This window comes from Ochotona curzoniae, unplaced genomic scaffold (assembly GCF_017591425.1).
Source record: "Ochotona curzoniae isolate NIBS_2020 unplaced genomic scaffold, NIBS_Ocur_1.0 contig_4377, whole genome shotgun sequence".
NCBI classification, from domain to species: Eukaryota; Metazoa; Chordata; class Mammalia; order Lagomorpha; family Ochotonidae; genus Ochotona; species Ochotona curzoniae.
In genome coordinates this window covers 79,727-98,132 of record NW_024466258.1, presented here as the reverse complement: position 1 = coordinate 98,132, position 18,406 = coordinate 79,727, and the positions used below count along the sequence as shown (strand labels likewise).

The following is an 18,406-nucleotide window of genomic DNA, read 5'->3' as shown; positions in this document are numbered from 1 at the left end:
CATTAGCCCGGATCTCGTACGTTTGGCCCGTCCATGGCAATGGTGAGGTCCGTGTCCTGGCCTGCTTGGGTCTTCCAGAGGCTGCCTTATCCTTTGGGGGTGAGTAACCGAGGCGATGGGTAGGCCTCTTGGGACCATTGCGGGGGGCAGGTCCGGCGCCCACCACCGCGTCCTCATTGGGTCGGTGTAGGGGATATAGGTGGAGGGTCTCGACCTTATGGTGCGCCTGAATTTAACACCTTCCAGCTGTCCTCACGTCGGCAGCTGGTGGGTTCCCATCAGGGTGACTCGGGCGTCTCTCATGCGCCTGGATTCCGGACGTGCCCGGCCTGGGCGTCTAGGTTCCTCTTTGTCTGTGGGGCTTGAAGCTTGGGGGGGGGGGCTTTCGGGTTGTAGAGCGCTTTGTTGCTGCCTGGGTGCTGCTCTTGCTTGTTGTGTTCTTTTTGTTGTCTGTCTGTTCCCTCTGTCTTCGCCTTGTCTTTGCACGGTTCGCTTGCTTTTTCCCTTGTTGCTTCTTGTGTTGCTGTCTATTTTTCTGTGAGTCAGTTGCCTTTGTGTTTCCTGTGTTTTCGGGCTGTGCGGCAGCTCCTTTCGCTTCGTTGAGCGTCTGCTTTTGTTCTGGTGGGGTGGCGGGTTTTTGGTGCTGGGGGATCCAGCTGAATTTAGTGTGCTTTGTATTCGGCTGCTTCAGCTCTGGGGGGTGTTTGCACTGTTTTGCTCTTACTCTGTAGCTGCACATTCTTGGGGCTTGTGGGGGGGGCTTTTATCCTTCTCTTGGTAGTTCTTTGGTTTCTGGGTTTTCTGTGCAGCCTCTAATCTGTGCCTTTTTTTACTTGTGTCGTGTAATTGCTTGCTGCTTGCTATGCTTTGCGGGTGGGCTCTTGCTGCTCTCCTTCTCTATTGTGCTTGTCTCTTGCTTGCGTTGCTTCTGAGTTTGTCTTCTTGCTTTGCCCTACCCTTGGGTTTCACTTTTTTTCTGTCTTTCTTGGTGGGGAGTTTTTGCAATCTCATCATCTAGTTTGCTATACTTTTGCTATGGGGGGTTTTTAGTTTTTTTGTGCTTAAGTTCCGTCATGCTATTTGGCCTTTCTTTGTCTTTTGCTGTATTGCTATGGGTGCTTTTGATATGTACTATTTTAGCTCATATTTGCTTGCTATTGTTTAAGGGGGGGTGCGGGGGGGGCATGCTAATATGCTATATTATAGCACTACTAGCTTGTGCTTCTTCTTGAGCTGCAAATCAGTGTTTTATCATGGTCCTGCTTTTTATATTTGCTTTTTCTGAGTCTTGGGTCCCTTGCTTTGATGTTTTTTTTAGGGCAGTTCTTTCTTTTTCGCTTTAGGCTTGCTTACATTGTATTTATTTTGCAAAATGCTTATAAGGCCTGGTTTATTTTTGCTTCTTCTTCCATTTGGGTTCGGGGTGGGCTGTTGCCTACAGACATTATGTGGGTTCTGCTTGTTCTTGCTATTGCTTTATTGCTGTTATAGATAGCTAGTTAGCTCCTGTGCTTGTGCCGTTTTGTGTCCTTGTGTTTCTGTCTGCCCTTTTGCTTTTCTGCCCCCCCCCCGCACGCTCGCTGTACTTTTGCCCCTTTGTGTTTCGATTTTGCTTTTCCTTTGGCTACCTTGTTTCTTTTTTATTGCTTCCCCCCCCCCCCCCCCGGGGGCGGGGGGGGGGGGGAGCGGGGGGGGGGGGGGGGGGGGGGGGGGGGGGGGGGGGGGGGGGGGGGGGAGTGGAGGCTCTTGCTTGCTTGTCTGTGCTTTCTAGTGTTCTCGTCGTGTCGCTCTTCGTTCGGGCGCTGTTATTGCTTGTTGTGTTGCTTTGCTTATTTTATTTTGCTACTTTTTACTTCTTCTTCTTTTTTGCTTTTTGCTGTGCTTGCTATGAGCTTTTGCTATAAAGCTTGTTTTTTTTTAATATTGCCTGCTAATGCTTTGTATCTTTCGTGATATGTGTGCCTCCTCGCTCATTTATTGCCATTGCTTTTCGGCTTGTGCCTCTTGCTAATGTGTTTTTTCTCTTTTTTTGAATTTGCATTGTGCGCTGGGGGCTTACCATGGGCACATGGTGAGCCGTGTCCGGGCCTGCTGGGTTCCAGAGGCTGCTTCCTTTGGGGTGAGTAGACCGAGGGGGGAGGCCTCTGGGACCGGGCAGGTCCGGCACCCAGCCACCGCCCTCATTGGGCGGTGAAGGGGATTTGGGAGGGGCGCGACCTTAGGCCTGGGAATTTAAACCTCCAGCTGCCTCCCGGCAGCTGGTGGGTCTCAGGACGGGGCGTCTCATGCCCGGATTCCGGACGGCCGCCATGGGCACATGGTGAGCCGTGTCCGGGCCTGCTGGGTTCCAGAGGCTGCTTCCTTTGGGGTGAGTAGACCGAGGGGGGAGGCCTCTGGGACCGGGCAGGTCCGGCACCCAGCCACCGCCCTCATTGGGCGGTGAAGGGGATTTGGGAGGGGCGCGACCTTAGGCCTGGGAATTTAAACCTCCAGCTGCCTCCCGGCAGCTGGTGGGTCTCAGGACGGGGCGTCTCATGCCCGGATTCCGGACGGCCGCCATGGGCACATGGTGAGCCGTGTCCGGGCCTGCTGGGTTCCAGAGGCTGCTTCCTTTGGGGTGAGTAGACCGAGGGGGGAGGCCTCTGGGACCGGGCAGGTCCGGCACCCAGCCACCGCCCTCATTGGGCGGTGAAGGGGATTTGGGAGGGGCGCGACCTTAGGCCTGGGAATTTAAACCTCCAGCTGCCTCCCGGCAGCTGGTGGGTCTCAGGACGGGGCGTCTCATGCCCGGATTCCGGACGGCCGCCATGGGCACATGGTGAGCCGTGTCCGGGCCTGCTGGGTTCCAGAGGCTGCTTCCTTTGGGGTGAGTAGACCGAGGGGGGAGGCCTCTGGGACCGGGCAGGTCCGGCACCCAGCCACCGCCCTCATTGGGCGGTGAAGGGGATTTGGGAGGGGCGCGACCTTAGGCCTGGGAATTTAAACCTCCAGCTGCCTCCCGGCAGCTGGTGGGTCTCAGGACGGGGCGTCTCATGCCCGGATTCCGGACGGCCGCCATGGGCACATGGTGAGCCGTGTCCGGGCCTGCTGGGTTCCAGAGGCTGCTTCCTTTGGGGTGAGTAGACCGAGGGGGGAGGCCTCTGGGACCGGGCAGGTCCGGCACCCAGCCACCGCCCTCATTGGGCGGTGAAGGGGATTTGGGAGGGGCGCGACCTTAGGCCTGGGAATTTAAACCTCCAGCTGCCTCCCGGCAGCTGGTGGGTCTCAGGACGGGGCGTCTCATGCCCGGATTCCGGACGGCCGCCATGGGCACATGGTGAGCCGTGTCCGGGCCTGCTGGGTTCCAGAGGCTGCTTCCTTTGGGGTGAGTAGACCGAGGGGGGAGGCCTCTGGGACCGGGCAGGTCCGGCACCCAGCCACCGCCCTCATTGGGCGGTGAAGGGGATTTGGGAGGGGCGCGACCTTAGGCCTGGGAATTTAAACCTCCAGCTGCCTCCCGGCAGCTGGTGGGTCTCAGGACGGGGCGTCTCATGCCCGGATTCCGGACGGCCGCCATGGGCACATGGTGAGCCGTGTCCGGGCCTGCTGGGTTCCAGAGGCTGCTTCCTTTGGGGTGAGTAGACCGAGGGGGGAGGCCTCTGGGACCGGGCAGGTCCGGCACCCAGCCACCGCCCTCATTGGGCGGTGAAGGGGATTTGGGAGGGGCGCGACCTTAGGCCTGGGAATTTAAACCTCCAGCTGCCTCCCGGCAGCTGGTGGGTCTCAGGACGGGGCGTCTCATGCCCGGATTCCGGACGGCCGCCATGGGCACATGGTGAGCCGTGTCCGGGCCTGCTGGGTTCCAGAGGCTGCTTCCTTTGGGGTGAGTAGACCGAGGGGGGAGGCCTCTGGGACCGGGCAGGTCCGGCACCCAGCCACCGCCCTCATTGGGCGGTGAAGGGGATTTGGGAGGGGCGCGACCTTAGGCCTGGGAATTTAAACCTCCAGCTGCCTCCCGGCAGCTGTGGGTCTCAGGACGGGGCGTCTCATGCCCGGATTCCGGACGGCCGCCATGGGCACATGGTGAGCCGTGTCCGGGCCTGCTGGGTTCCAGAGGGCTGCTTCCTTTGGGGTGAGTAGACCGAGGGGGGAGGCCTCTGGGACCGGGCAGGTCCGGCACCCAGCCACCGCCCTCATTGGGCGGTGAAGGGGATTTGGGAGGGGCGCGACCTTAGGCCTGGGAATTTAAACCTCCAGCTGCCTCCCGGCAGCTGGTGGGTCTCAGGACGGGGCGTCTCATGCCCGGATTCCGGACGGCCGCCATGGGCACATGGTGAGCCGTGTCCGGGCCTGCTGGGTTCCAGAGGCTGCTTCCTTTGGGGTGAGTAGACCGAGGGGGGAGGCCTCTGGGACCGGGCAGGTCCGGCACCCAGCCACCGCCCTCATTGGGCGGTGAAGGGGATTTGGGAGGGGCGCGACCTTAGGCCTGGGAATTTAAACCTCCAGCTGCCTCCCGGCAGCTGGTGGGTCTCAGGACGGGGCGTCTCATGCCCGGATTCCGGACGGCCGCCATGGGCACATGGTGAGCCGTGTCCGGGCCTGCTGGGTTCCAGAGGCTGCTTCCTTTGGGGTGAGTAGACCGAGGGGGGAGGCCTCTGGGACCGGGCAGGTCCGGCACCCAGCCACCGCCCTCATTGGGCGGTGAAGGGGATTTGGGAGGGGCGCGACCTTAGGCCTGGGAATTTAAACCTCCAGCTGCCTCCCGGCAGCTGGTGGGTCTCAGGACGGGGCGTCTCATGCCGGATTCCGGACGGCCGCCATGGGCACATGGTGAGCCGTGTCCGGGCCTGCTGGGTTCCAGAGGCTGCTTCCTTTGGGGTGAGTAGACCGAGGGGGGAGGCCTCTGGGACCGGGCAGGTCCGGCACCCAGCCACCGCCCTCATTGGGCGGTGAAGGGGATTTGGGAGGGGCGCGACCTTAGGCCTGGGAATTTAAACCTCCAGCTGCCTCCCGGCAGCTGGTGGGTCTCAGGACGGGGCGTCTCATGCCCGGATTCCGGACGGCCGCCATGGGCACATGGTGAGCCGTGTCCGGGCCTGCTGGGTTCCAGAGGCTGCTTCCTTTGGGGTGAGTAGACCGAGGGGGGAGGCCTCTGGGACCGGGCAGGTCCGGCACCCAGCCACCGCCCTCATTGGGCGGTGAAGGGGATTTGGGAGGGGCGCGACCTTAGGCCTGGGAATTTAAACCTCCAGCTGCCTCCCGGCAGCTGGTGGGTCTCAGGACGGGGCGTCTCATGCCCGGATTCCGGACGGCCGCCATGGGCACATGGTGAGCCGTGTCCGGGCCTGCTGGGTTCCAGAGGCTGCTTCCTTTGGGGTGAGTAGACCGAGGGGGGAGGCCTCTGGGACCGGGCAGGTCCGGCACCCAGCCACCGCCCTCATTGGGCGGTGAAGGGGATTTGGGAGGGGCGCGACCTTAGGCCTGGGAATTTAAACCTCCAGCTGCCTCCCGGCAGCTGGTGGGTCTCAGGACGGGGCGTCTCATGCCCGGATTCCGGACGGCCGCCATGGGCACATGGTGAGCCGTGTCCGGGCCTGCTGGGTTCCAGAGGCTGCTTCCTTTGGGGTGAGTAGACCGAGGGGGGAGGCCTCTGGGACCGGGCAGGTCCGGCACCCAGCCACCGCCCTCATTGGGCGGTGAAGGGGATTTGGGAGGGGCGCGACCTTAGGCCTGGGAATTTAAACCTCCAGCTGCCTCCCGGCAGCTGGTGGGTCTCAGGACGGGGCGTCTCATGCCCGGATTCCGGACGGCCGCCATGGGCACATGGTGAGCCGTGTCCGGGCCTGCTGGGTTCCAGAGGCTGCTTCCTTTGGGGTGAGTAGACCGAGGGGGGAGGCCTCTGGGACCGGGCAGGTCCGGCACCCAGCCACCGCCCTCATTGGGCGGTGAAGGGGATTTGGGAGGGGCGCGACCTTAGGCCTGGGAATTTAAACCTCCAGCTGCCTCCCGGCAGCTGGTGGGTCTCAGGACGGGGCGTCTCATGCCGGATTCCGGACGGCCGCCATGGGCACATGGTGAGCCGTGTCCGGGCCTGCTGGGTTCCAGAGGCTGCTTCCTTTGGGGTGAGTAGACCGAGGGGGGAGGCCTCTGGGACCGGGCAGGTCCGGCACCCAGCCACCGCCCTCATTGGGCGGTGAAGGGGATTTGGGAGGGGCGCGACCTTAGGCCTGGGAATTTAAACCTCCAGCTGCCTCCCGGCAGCTGGTGGGTCTCAGGACGGGGCGTCTCATGCCGGATTCCGGACGGCCGCCATGGGCACATGGTGAGCCGTGTCCGGGCCTGCTGGGTTCCAGAGGCTGCTTCCTTTGGGGTGAGTAGACCGAGGGGGGAGGCCTCTGGGACCGGGCAGGTCCGGCACCCAGCCACCGCCCTCATTGGGCGGTGAAGGGGATTTGGGAGGGGCGCGACCTTAGGCCTGGGAATTTAAACCTCCAGCTGCCTCCCGGCAGCTGGTGGGTCTCAGGACGGGGCGTCTCATGCCGGATTCCGGACGGCCGCCATGGGCACATGGTGAGCCGTGTCCGGGCCTGCTGGGTTCCAGAGGCTGCTTCCTTTGGGGTGAGTAGACCGAGGGGGGAGGCCTCTGGGACCGGGCAGGTCCGGCACCCAGCCACCGCCCTCATTGGGCGGTGAAGGGGATTTGGGAGGGGCGCGACCTTAGGCCTGGGAATTTAAACCTCCAGCTGCCTCCCGGCAGCTGGTGGGTCTCAGGACGGGGCGTCTCATGCCTGGATTCCGGACGGCCGCCATGGGCACATGGTGAGCCGTGTCCGGGCCTGCTGGGTTCCAGAGGCTGCTTCCTTTGGGGTGAGTAGACCGAGGGGGGAGGCCTCTGGGACCGGGCAGGTCCGGCACCCAGCCACCGCCCTCATTGGGCGGTGAAGGGGATTTGGGAGGGGCGCGACCTTAGGCCTGGGAATTTAAACCTCCAGCTGCCTCCCGGCAGCTGGTGGGTCTCAGGACGGGGCGTCTCATGCCCGGATTCCGGACGGCCGCCATGGGCACATGGTGAGCCGTGTCCGGGCCTGCTGGGTTCCAGAGGCTGCTTCCTTTGGGGTGAGTAGACCGAGGGGGGAGGCCTCTGGGACCGGGCAGGTCCGGCACCCAGCCACCGCCCTCATTGGGCGGTGAAGGGGATTTGGGAGGGGCGCGACCTTAGGCCTGGGAATTTAAACCTCCAGCTGCCTCCCGGCAGCTGGTGGGTCTCAGGACGGGGCGTCTCATGCCCGGATTCCGGACGGCCGCCATGGGCACATGGTGAGCCGTGTCCGGGCCTGCTGGGTTCCAGAGGCTGCTTCCTTTGGGGTGAGTAGACCGAGGGGGGAGGCCTCTGGGACCGGGCAGGTCCGGCACCCAGCCACCGCCCTCATTGGGCGGTGAAGGGGATTTGGGAGGGGCGCGACCTTAGGCCTGGGAATTTAAACCTCCAGCTGCCTCCCGGCAGCTGGTGGGTCTCAGGACGGGGCGTCTCATGCCCGGATTCCGGACGGCCGCCATGGGCACATGGTGAGCCGTGTCCGGGCCTGCTGGGTTCCAGAGGCTGCTTCCTTTGGGGTGAGTAGACCGAGGGGGGAGGCCTCTGGGACCGGGCAGGTCCGGCACCCAGCCACCGCCCTCATTGGGCGGTGAAGGGGATTTGGGAGGGGCGCGACCTTAGGCCTGGGAATTTAAACCTCCAGCTGCCTCCCGGCAGCTGGTGGGTCTCAGGACGGGGCGTCTCATGCCTGGATTCCGGACGGCCGCCATGGGCACATGGTGAGCCGTGTCCGGGCCTGCTGGGTTCCAGAGGCTGCTTCCTTTGGGGTGAGTAGACCGAGGGGGGAGGCCTCTGGGACCGGGCAGGTCCGGCACCCAGCCACCGCCCTCATTGGGCGGTGAAGGGGATTTGGGAGGGGCGCGACCTTAGGCCTGGGAATTTAAACCTCCAGCTGCCTCCCGGCAGCTGGTGGGTCTCAGGACGGGGCGTCTCATGCCTGGATTCCGGACGGCCGCCATGGGCACATGGTGAGCCGTGTCCGGGCCTGCTGGGTTCCAGAGGCTGCTTCCTTTGGGGTGAGTAGACCGAGGGGGGAGGCCTCTGGGACCGGGCAGGTCCGGCACCCAGCCACCGCCCTCATTGGGCGGTGAAGGGGATTTGGGAGGGGCGCGACCTTAGGCCTGGGAATTTAAACCTCCAGCTGCCTCCCGGCAGCTGGTGGGTCTCAGGACGGGGCGTCTCATGCCTGGATTCCGGACGGCCGCCATGGGCACATGGTGAGCCGTGTCCGGGCGGCCAGTGCGCCATTGGCGCCAGGCTCCGCCTACTGGCCGCCCGGCTGGGAGCTCTGGGGATTTTGTTCTTTCAGTCGCTGCTTAATTAGCTCCAGGTTGAACTCATTGTGATTCTCGGACCTGAAACAGGCAGTAACTCTTTCTTTGTAAAAGTTGTAATCACTAATAATGCTGGGCACCAAATACCAGTCCATGCAGAAGCCTGGGCTTGGGGCTTGTCCTGCAAAAGTAGCTCCAACGGCTGGCTAATGTGTCAACTGGTGGGGAACAGAGTAGATCTGGTACGAAGGAGCAAACCTTAGCCCACAAGCAAAACTAGAAACCAGGAGGGAGCAAAGGTCATGCCAAGCTAGGCTCTTGTACCTACTGGTCTGCAGGAGCCAGGGACACAAAGCCACAGTGTCTAAGGCAGAGGTCGGGACAGGTGAGGAGCTGTGCTAAGCTGAGTCAGAGCAACCACTGGCATGCGAGTGATCTATCGCTGGGAACAGACCCGGTTGGGGAGCAAAGGGGACAACCCTAGCTGGGCTGAGGTTCCCACAAAGAGGCGCGTGGCCTGGAAGGGGGGCTGCGTTCTGATCTGGATACAGTTGTAGTCTCCCTTGGCACAAGTGTGGACTGGGATTGGATGCACCGAACCGGGCTGGACCCCGACTCCCCCTGGTGTTCTGGAGGACCAGGGCAGATGTGTGATAGACTAGGCAAGGTCTCAAACCCCTACTGAGCCATGTGTGAGCCATACGTAGGTATGGACAAGCCATGGCTGGGCTGGAACATCCAACAGCAAGAACCAGATTGGGTGGAAGGCCAGTCAGGAAAAGCCACAGTTCCTGCTATGACAGGAGGTGGACTGAGTAGGATTGGCTCATGGACCCACTGGTAAGCGTGTAACCTGGCATTGGGAGAGGTTCTGATGGAGGAGCCTGGGCAACTCCTCTGGCAGGACACAGACCCGGCAGGTCAGCGCAAGAAACATGATAGGAAACAGCCCAGAACAGGCCATGGAAAGCTACCCACTGGCATACACTTGGCAGACGTAGGGGCAAGACCAGGCTGAATCTGTCCACGTCATCCACTGGCAAATCCAGGCACCAGTGTGGGTCGACCTAGGTTCGGTTGCAACAAAGACTAGTGCACAATATGGAATGCCGAGGTGAGGTTGCCTGTACCGGAGGGGACCGCAGCGCCCAACCAGCCTGAGAACAAGAAAGGAAGTAGGCAGAGCCAGCAGGGGAATAAGGGAGGGTTCCTTTGCTGGACAGCTACTCCCGCAGGAGAGCATAGGCTGGGATGGAGGCAGACCAGACTAGGCAGAGCTACCACACCTGTGCGCCTCATGTGGACTAGATCAGGGAAAAGCCAGGCTGGGCAGATTATCCCTACTGGTGCAAACAGAATTAAAGTGGGCGAGGGTTGTTTTGGGCAGCTGGAATCTGGGAGTGGGAGAGGCCTGGGAGGGTAATAGTGGGCTCATCCCTCTTGGGTTACCACTTCCACGGGAGGACATAAAACTAAACAGTGGCTGGGGTGGAATGGGGTGTGGGGCAGACTGGATTACTGCTACACTTACTGGCAAACCAGGGTAGGGGCGGTCCTGGTGGGGGTTATTGTGGGTCGCTCCAACTAGGCTGCAGCTCCCACTGGTTTAGGTGAGGGCCAAATATGTGCGGGGCAGAACCAGGCTGGACTGCAACACCCATTGGTTCCAGTGGAAGTCGGGAGTGAAAACAGAACCAACCCAGCAATTACAACCACCAGCTGATTGGAGCGATGGACGGTGCCTGGCCCTGTACTTGTTAGCACATACAAGAAGTTTCTTTGGAGATCTTCCTAATCTAAATGCTGGACTCAGAACCCTAACGAAGAAAAGAGAGAAGACAGAACAGGTCAACCAACCATGTCAGCTATGATGGACTATGTCAATCAGTGGATTTTTCAAAGACCTCATAGTGCTTGGAGTGGCGAGATTGACAGCGATTCATAACTGTTGCAACATCAAAACCACTCGAGCAAGAACCTCAGAGCATGCCCTACACCCGGGACTTGGGGAGGGTGGGAAATTGGGTTGGCCTTCTCCCTTAATACCCCCCTTTTAAACATGAAGGTAACAATATGGAAAACATACTAGTATTATCCACTTTCCTGTAGCCCTTGAACCTTCTTACTCTAACTAAGTATGTAAAGAATATAAAAATAAATTATATTAAAAAAAAAAAAGAAAGCTATGGTTCATTTACTCCATGGAATACTACTCAAATATTAAAAAAAAAAAATGCAGTTTTTTTGTGGCCAAATGGGCCTTACTCTAAACCTTTATGATAAGTGAAATGAAACAATCCCAAAAGGTTAAATACTAAATGTTTGCCTTAATTTAATATGACATGCTTTCAATTCCAAAAGAGCACCTGTGTATTCTAATATTATTTAAAACTCTAACAGCCTGTATCTAATGCAATAAGATAATGTGATGTAATGTATGAATCATCAATCAATATGAGTCAGACTGCTTATGATCTACATCAAAGAGTTGTAATACCTAATATACTTTTAATATGTTATTCTCTAATGGGGAGGGAGATCAGAGAGATCTTCATCATCCTAGAATGTGTGAGGAACCTCTCAGGATCATAACTGGTAACTGATTGACAACAGACTCTAATCAGCATTAGACACTAATAAAACTACAAAGGCATATTGGGTGGCTCAGGAGCAATCCTGACAACCTCTCAACAGAAATTCATATGCATGGAATGGGGCGGGGGGTCAGAGTGGAGCAGGTGGACAGAAGGAAGCTGGTATCCCAACCCTGAAGACCCCAGATCTTCACCAAGCACCAAGGACTACATCCCAACACCCTAGTAGACCATGGGGATTTTAAGTGCCTTCAAAGGCCAGGAACTCTGAGGTCACACACCCCCATCTATATCTACATGTGAGGGAAGAAGTCAAAATCCTTCCTTGCAGGATCCAAGGTCATCAGAACAACAAACAGGAACACTGAGTGGTCCACAGAAACAAAAGAACAGTTAAATTTCTTCAGGACTAGGAGCGCAAGTTTTCTCTGGTCCTTGCCTGGTTGACTTTATCCACACCCTCTCTCACAATGACCATCAAAATCACTTCAGAAACCCTTCAAAACAAACAAACAAAATCTAGAATCAGTAGAGAACAACAAGGAAAGCTTAGAATTAGACAGGAAATGGTCAGTGGGGATGCATTTATACCTCATTGGGTGGGACACAAAGATTAGTACTCCTCATTAGGGTACTGAGTTTTCTCTGCACATCACTTCTAAAAACTGTTCACCTAAACTGCTGAAATATGTCTTGTTAGAGTTATAGAGTTATAGAGTTAGACGACCTGAAAAACAGCCAGGTTCAGCAAAATTATGCTTCAATGTTAATGGTAATTGTTGTTACGGATGTTGTGTTGTGTTGGGGCTTTTAATTGATTGGGATGATACTCTGCTAGATCTACCATCAGACCAGAGATGGTCTCCCCAAGAAACCATTGAACTTATGTGGACAAGAAGAGGCTTACTGTGTCATATAATGCAATGTAATCAATAAAAAAAAAAAAAAAGAGTGAAGCTCCCCCACCTCTCTCTGCCTTCTACATGCTGTTTCTCTCACCCAATGTCTCAATCTCTAGATGTGTCTTTCTTTGTCTTTTAAATAAACAGCTGTCCAACCCTCAGGGAAAATGAATGAAAACCAGTTTTTTCCCATGACAAAAAAATGTCCATGCAGTTTTTCCTTGACTTGAAAGACCTGCATTTCATTTTAAACTTGAAAAACACAAAATAATTGAAAACCTCACTGATTTAGTCTCTCCCTCTCAGAAGTCAGAAGAAAGAATGAGAATGAAACATTTCAGATGTACAACTTGCAAGAAAGAGAGAAATGACCAGACGTACAAAGAGTTCAGTGAGACTGAGGATGATGATTACCTGTGTAAGTGACCCTTTGGCACATCCACAAAGAGAAATCCTATAGCCTGAAATCAAATTCCGCTTGTACCTTGGTGTTCTATCATTCCATCTTCTGGTAACTTGGGGTGCAAGATTGAGGCTGAGTGATGTGAGTAGTTGGCTGCTTCTGTTGCTCTCTATATCCAGTAGGTATCCTTTGGTATCCTTTCCCAATCCATTCCATTCTCATCTCCAGTTTGTGAGAAGTGTCAGAAGTTCTTCCTGAAAAGCTGTGCTGCTCACGGACCCCCGGTGTTTCTAAAGGACAACCCAGTGGATAAGGGACATCCTAGTCGTGCTCTCCTCAGTGTGCCCACTGGGCTTCAAATTGGCCCATCCAGCATTCCTGAAGCTGGGCTTGGAGTGTTTAATGAAGCATCTGATCTGCCACTGGGTTTGCACTTTGGTCCTTTTGAGGGTAAGATCACAGAAGTGGAAGAGGAAGCCAATAGTGGGTACAGCTGGCAGGTAAGAAGTACATCCCTTTGCAGTCTGATGAATTTCCACCTGCTGCTGTGTCCTGTGTCATTTGTCCTTCCACTCATTATGGCATGAGTGGAGCCAACACGATTAGATCACAGAAATCTTTTTGAAGATTACCATTGATGAGACCGCTGGGCTGTAAAAACAAAGCAGTTGCGATCTCTGCTGTGGCTTCTACTGTAAGGAAACAAATCAGATTAGGTGTGTACCAACACTATGTTATGTCTCAAGATGTGGTTGGACTCATGGAATGACATGGAACATGATGGTAGTTGAGTTAATAGTTCTGTTGAACTATCCCCATTGCAGAAACATATTAACTGATTTTTCTGAATCTCAGATAGCCAAGGGGAGGAACACCTATGAGTATGTGGATGGAAAGGACACTTCTTTGGCTAACTGGATGAGGTAAGAACCATGGCATTTTACATCTGGAGATGATATTTCTCTCAAAGACAAGATCACTGTCCTTTCTCCTCTACTTTCATTTGTCCTTCCACTCATTATGGCATGAGTGGAGCCAACACGATTAGATCACAGAAATCTTTTTGAAGATTACCATTGATGAGACCGCTGGGCTGTAAAAACAAAGCAGTTGCGATCTCTGCTGTGGCTTCTACTGTAAGGAAACAAATCAGATTAGGTGTGTACCAACACTATGTTATGTCTCAAGATGTGGTTGGACTCATGGAATGTCATGGAACATGATGGTAGTTGAGTTAATAGTTCTGTTGAACTATCCCCATTGCAGAAACATATTAACTGATTTTTCTGAAACTCAGATAGCCAAGGGGAGGAACACCTATGAGTATGTGGATGGAAAGGACACTTCTTTGGCTAACTGGATGAGGTAAGAACCATGGCATTTTACATCTGGAGATGATATTTCTCTCAAAGACAAGATCACAAGAAAACAAAAAGACCTATGTTTTGGGGCAGGCATTGTCATGCAGGCGGCTAAGGCAGTGACTGGGGTGCCTACATCCCAAGTACTGGCTACTCTACTGCCAAACCAGTTGCTTCCCCATGCATCCAGGGAAGTTTCAGAGGATGTCCTCATTCTTTGACTTCTGCATCCTTGTGGAAGACCTGGTTGATGCTCCTGCCTGCCACTGTGTCCTTTCTGTCTCTTCACTCCACCCTTTTTCTTGGTATCTCTGTCGTTTGCCCCTTGTTCTGTTTGTGTATCTACCTCTCAATTAGAAAATAATCATAATACACATTATCAACTAAAGAAAACAAAACTGGCGATGTGGATGAGAGAAAGAAGCTGCATCTGGACAATTGTTTCTGTGAGTAGTTCTGTGAGAGGATCAGAAACAATGAAGACTCCTCTACATTTCTGGGTCTAGAACTCCCAAGATACAGGAGAAAGATCCAAGAGAAAGGACTCCAAAGGATTGCCTTTGGGAAAGCTGAGTTGTGCAGCATGTATGGAAAGCTAGAGGTAGGGAGTGTGTCCACCCACCTCTGTGGCAGAAAACTGAATGAAATTTGGAGTTTAGGGAAACTCTGTGTGCTTCATGGCCAGTCAAGTTGGGAGTAAGATGGACTAGGGTTTTGAGGATGACTAGTGAGGAAGGAAGTAAGAAAGCATGCTTCTCAGAACAAATACTGTATGTACAAATTGGACGTGGGACTTCACTGATCTCATGAGAGAGATACATGTTTGCAGGGAGAGCTCTTGCAGAATTGGGGTTCAGGCAGGATAGAGGCTATCACAGAACAGATGAGATTTAAATGTGACAGCGCATAGTAACTCAACATTTATCTCCACCCCGGGTATGTGAACGAACTGTGGCTGGAATGATGAGAAGCAGAATTTGGTGGCCTTCCAATACCACAGACAGATATTTTACCACACCTGCCAAGTCATCAAACCAGGCTGTGAGCTTCTAATATGGTATGGGGATGAGTATGGCCAGAAGCTGGGTATCAAAGGAGGCAATGGAGAGAAAAAGAAGGGAAGAAAAAGGAAGAGCTCACAACAGTGACACGTAAGTAGCACTATTGTTTTAAAATAAATACACGAGTCCACTTGGGAATATTTGTGGTTCAACTCTAAGGAGTCAAATGTAAAGTAAGGGCTGCCAAAGTTCAATTCAAATGTGATTTCAATTTAGCAAAAACAAAGACTTACTTCTCAAAAGAAAGGAAGAGTTATAGAGATACTCAGGCACAGAGAGAAAGAGAGAGAGAGAGAAAGCAGGAGAGATCACCACCTACTATTTTATTCCCCAAAGGCTGCACTAGGGCCTAGCATGGCAACCTAGAGGCTAACGTCCTCATTTTGTACACGCCGGGATTCCATGTGGGCATCAGTTCATGTCCTGACTGCTCCACTTCCTTCCTGCTTCCTGCTTGTGGCCTGGAGAAGCAACTGAGGATGGCCTCAAGCCTCCGGACCCTAGAGCCACAAATGGGGACCAGGAAGAAGTTTCTGGCTCTAGACTTTGGACCGACACATCTTGGCTATTGTAGCCACTTGGGAGTGAATCAAAAGACAGATTTCCTCTCTGTCTCTCCTTCTCTCTGTTATTTGACTTTCATATAGACACATGTAATTGTGTATATTTATTATATTATGTTGTATTATATTATATTATTATTATATTTTATTTACATTAACACTAGTTTTTAAAACCTGCATCTGCAGAGAGTATCTCTGGCTGAAGCCTGGAGCCCAGAATGCATCTGGTTCTTCCATATATTTCAGCACTTGAACTATTTTTTACTCATTCCCTGGGTAGAGTAAAAGACAAGGAGACTGGACATGGATCAGCCAGAGTGCAATCTAGTGCTGATATGGTATACTAATGTCATAGTCAGTGACTTGAACCAATGTGACCTAATACTTACCCATTTTTTATGTCTTTTACTCCTGAGAACAATTGATATAACTTTTTGTTAGTTCTTTTATTTTGTTTAAATACTTTGTGCACAAAAAATTTCCCAGAACACACCTTTTTATATTTTTTTTCATTTTTTATTATATTTTTGACCAACTTTATATAGTTAATTAGGGTAAAAACGTTCAAGTGCTATGGGAAAGTGTGTAAGACTGTTATCTCCATATTTTTCCTTCATGTATCTGAGGTAAAGGGCGATATTGAGAGAAAATCCCTAACCAGTTACCCATCTACCCCAAGTCCCTGATGTGGGGCATGCTCCGAGTTTCTTGCTCAAGTAGTTTTGATAGATAATCAGTTACAAATCACTGCCAGATCTTGTCATTCCAAACATGATGAGAATCCACTGAATGACATAGTCCATCATATTATGTGTTTCCCCAGAATTTTGCTACCAACATATAGCTGCAGTGGTTGATTGACTTGTTCTGTCTTCTGTCTTTTCCTGATTAGGGTTCTGAGTCTGGACTTTTTATTGGGGAGATCCTCAAAAAAGCCTTGTCTGAGGTGTTCCCAATGCAAATTCTTGCATGTATTGGCAAATACAGGGCCTAGTGCAGTCCATCGTGCTGAAAAGCTGGTGGTTGCAATTCCTGGGTTGGGTCTGTTTTCAGCCCCGTCTTCTACTGAAACCAACGGGTGTTGCGGTTCAGCCTGGTTTGGGGCATGATACATGGTCTCCTCTCCAACATTCCATCTCCACCCTAAGTAAGTCATGAGACAATCATTTATTTATTGATGGAGCCATTTCACTAGGCAATTCATTCTATTAGGTGAACGTCAGCTTACAAACCCAGTGCCAGAATGATTTTGCAGAATTAGAATACTGAGGTGACCTGTCACACTTTACCTGCATTTGGCTTCAGCATGCAGATGACTGTGTTCACCCAAGGCAGGTCACTGAGAACCAGCAACATCCTCCAACATGGACAAGAACGACACATGGTCCTTTCAGTCTCTGAAAACGAAGTTCCCTCTGCATAGGCCAACACTATTTGTTTTTCTTAATAATTTCCCTTCTTTCTTTGGCTTTCCTTTTCCATGAAGCTTCTTTACATGCACTTGATACTCCTTCCAAAAATCCTAATGTTCATCTCTGCAGAGGCCATGAAATGGGAGAATCACCATGAGGGCCAAGTGCAGGTTGCAATTGCGATGCCATTTGTGAGTTTCCTACAATATCTAAAGCTGAACAGTATCACCACTTTCATAGACTTGGAACCAGCAGGCCTGGCAACTTCACCAAACAGCCCGGCACTCAGACGATCCATGCACAGGGCATATTCTGAAAGTGAAGACATTTCTTGCTCCCAAACGCACTCTGGTTTTGGAATGCCCACACACTACTCCACGTGCATGGTGGCTCATGGAGAACAGTAAAGGCATATTTTTTAAACTTTTCTTTACTATGCAAAAATTTTCATTTTTAAAAACAGAGTGTGGCCCAGCACATTAGCCTAGAGACTAGGGTCGTCACCTTGCACAAGCCAGGAGATCATACGGGTGCTGGTTATAGTCCCAGTGGCCCACTTTGTTTCCCATCCAGCTCTTTGTTTGTGCCCTGGGGAGGCTGTCGAGGATGGCATAAAGCCTTGGGACCCTGAATGCACATAGGAGACCTTGAAGAAGCTCCTGGCTCCTGGTTTCAGATTGGCTCAGCTCTGGTCATTGCGGCTGCTTTGGGACTGAATCATTGGACAGAGATCTCTGTCTCTCCTCCTCTCTGTTTATCTGCCTTTTCAATAAAGGAGGCTGGGTGTGACTTCTCTCCTTGACTCCTCCCTTCCTCCAGATTTAGGAAGAAAAAAAAAGAGAATGTGGAAATTGTGATCTCAGCCACCTTCCTGTAGCTCTTTTCCCTATTCATTCCAATTTCCTGTGCAAAAATCACCAAAAGTAAAAATAGAAATCAGGGGAAAAAAAAAAAACAGGAGAAGGAGAGAAAGGTACCTGCTAGGTACCTTATCCTGAACTGACAAATTTTGATTTCAGAATTTGAATTATATCTTACCTTTATCTTCTGGCCTGTAGTCTCCTGTGAGAGATCATGCCTGGATATGGTAGGCCCCCGTACTTCATGACTATACATTTCCATAAATGTGAAACCATGAAACAAGGTCAAATAATGGTATGAATTAGACTAACAGCTACAACAACAGCCACAGCAAATTATAACACCATAAAAAAAACTGCCACTGAGTAATCAACACAAGCATAACCAAAAAAAAACCCATAAAAGTCTCTTTGGGCCTTGTGGCATGGTCTAGCAGCTAAAGGCCTAACCTAGAACCTGCTAGGATCCCATTTGAATGCCTGTTCTAATTCTTGCAGCTCTACTTACCATCCAGCTCCCTGTTTGTGGCCTGGGAAAACAGTCAAGGATGGCCCAATGCAGTGGGATCCTGCACTCTTGTGGAACATTGGAGGAAGTTCCTGGCTCCTGGCTCTGGATTGGTGCAGCATCGGCCATTGTATTCACTTGGGCAGTAAATCATCAGACAGAGGTCTTCCTCTCCATTTCTCCTCCTCTCTGTATATCTGACTTTGTATTAAAAATAAGCAAACTTTATCCCCCAAAAAAATCTCTTGGGAAAATTGGTGCCACCTTATAATCCATGAGGAAGTATCTGGGATAAATGAAACTGACAACGAAAACATCAAAACATGGGATGTAGCAGAAAAAAAAAAGCCAGAAACAAACACTGGTATGTATCAGGTTGTCGAAGTTACACTT

General features: G+C 52.8%; 2 pseudogenes; one reads left to right on the top strand and one right to left on the bottom strand.

Annotated features, from left to right (window-relative positions):
- Positions 1 to 12,172: 12,172 nt before the first annotated feature.
- LOC121160178 lies at positions 12,173 to 14,757 on the top strand (annotated as a pseudogene).
- Positions 14,758 to 16,623: 1,866 nt separating this feature from the next.
- On the bottom strand, positions 16,624 to 16,973 carry LOC121160177 (annotated as a pseudogene).
- Positions 16,974 to 18,406: the final 1,433 nt, after the last annotated feature.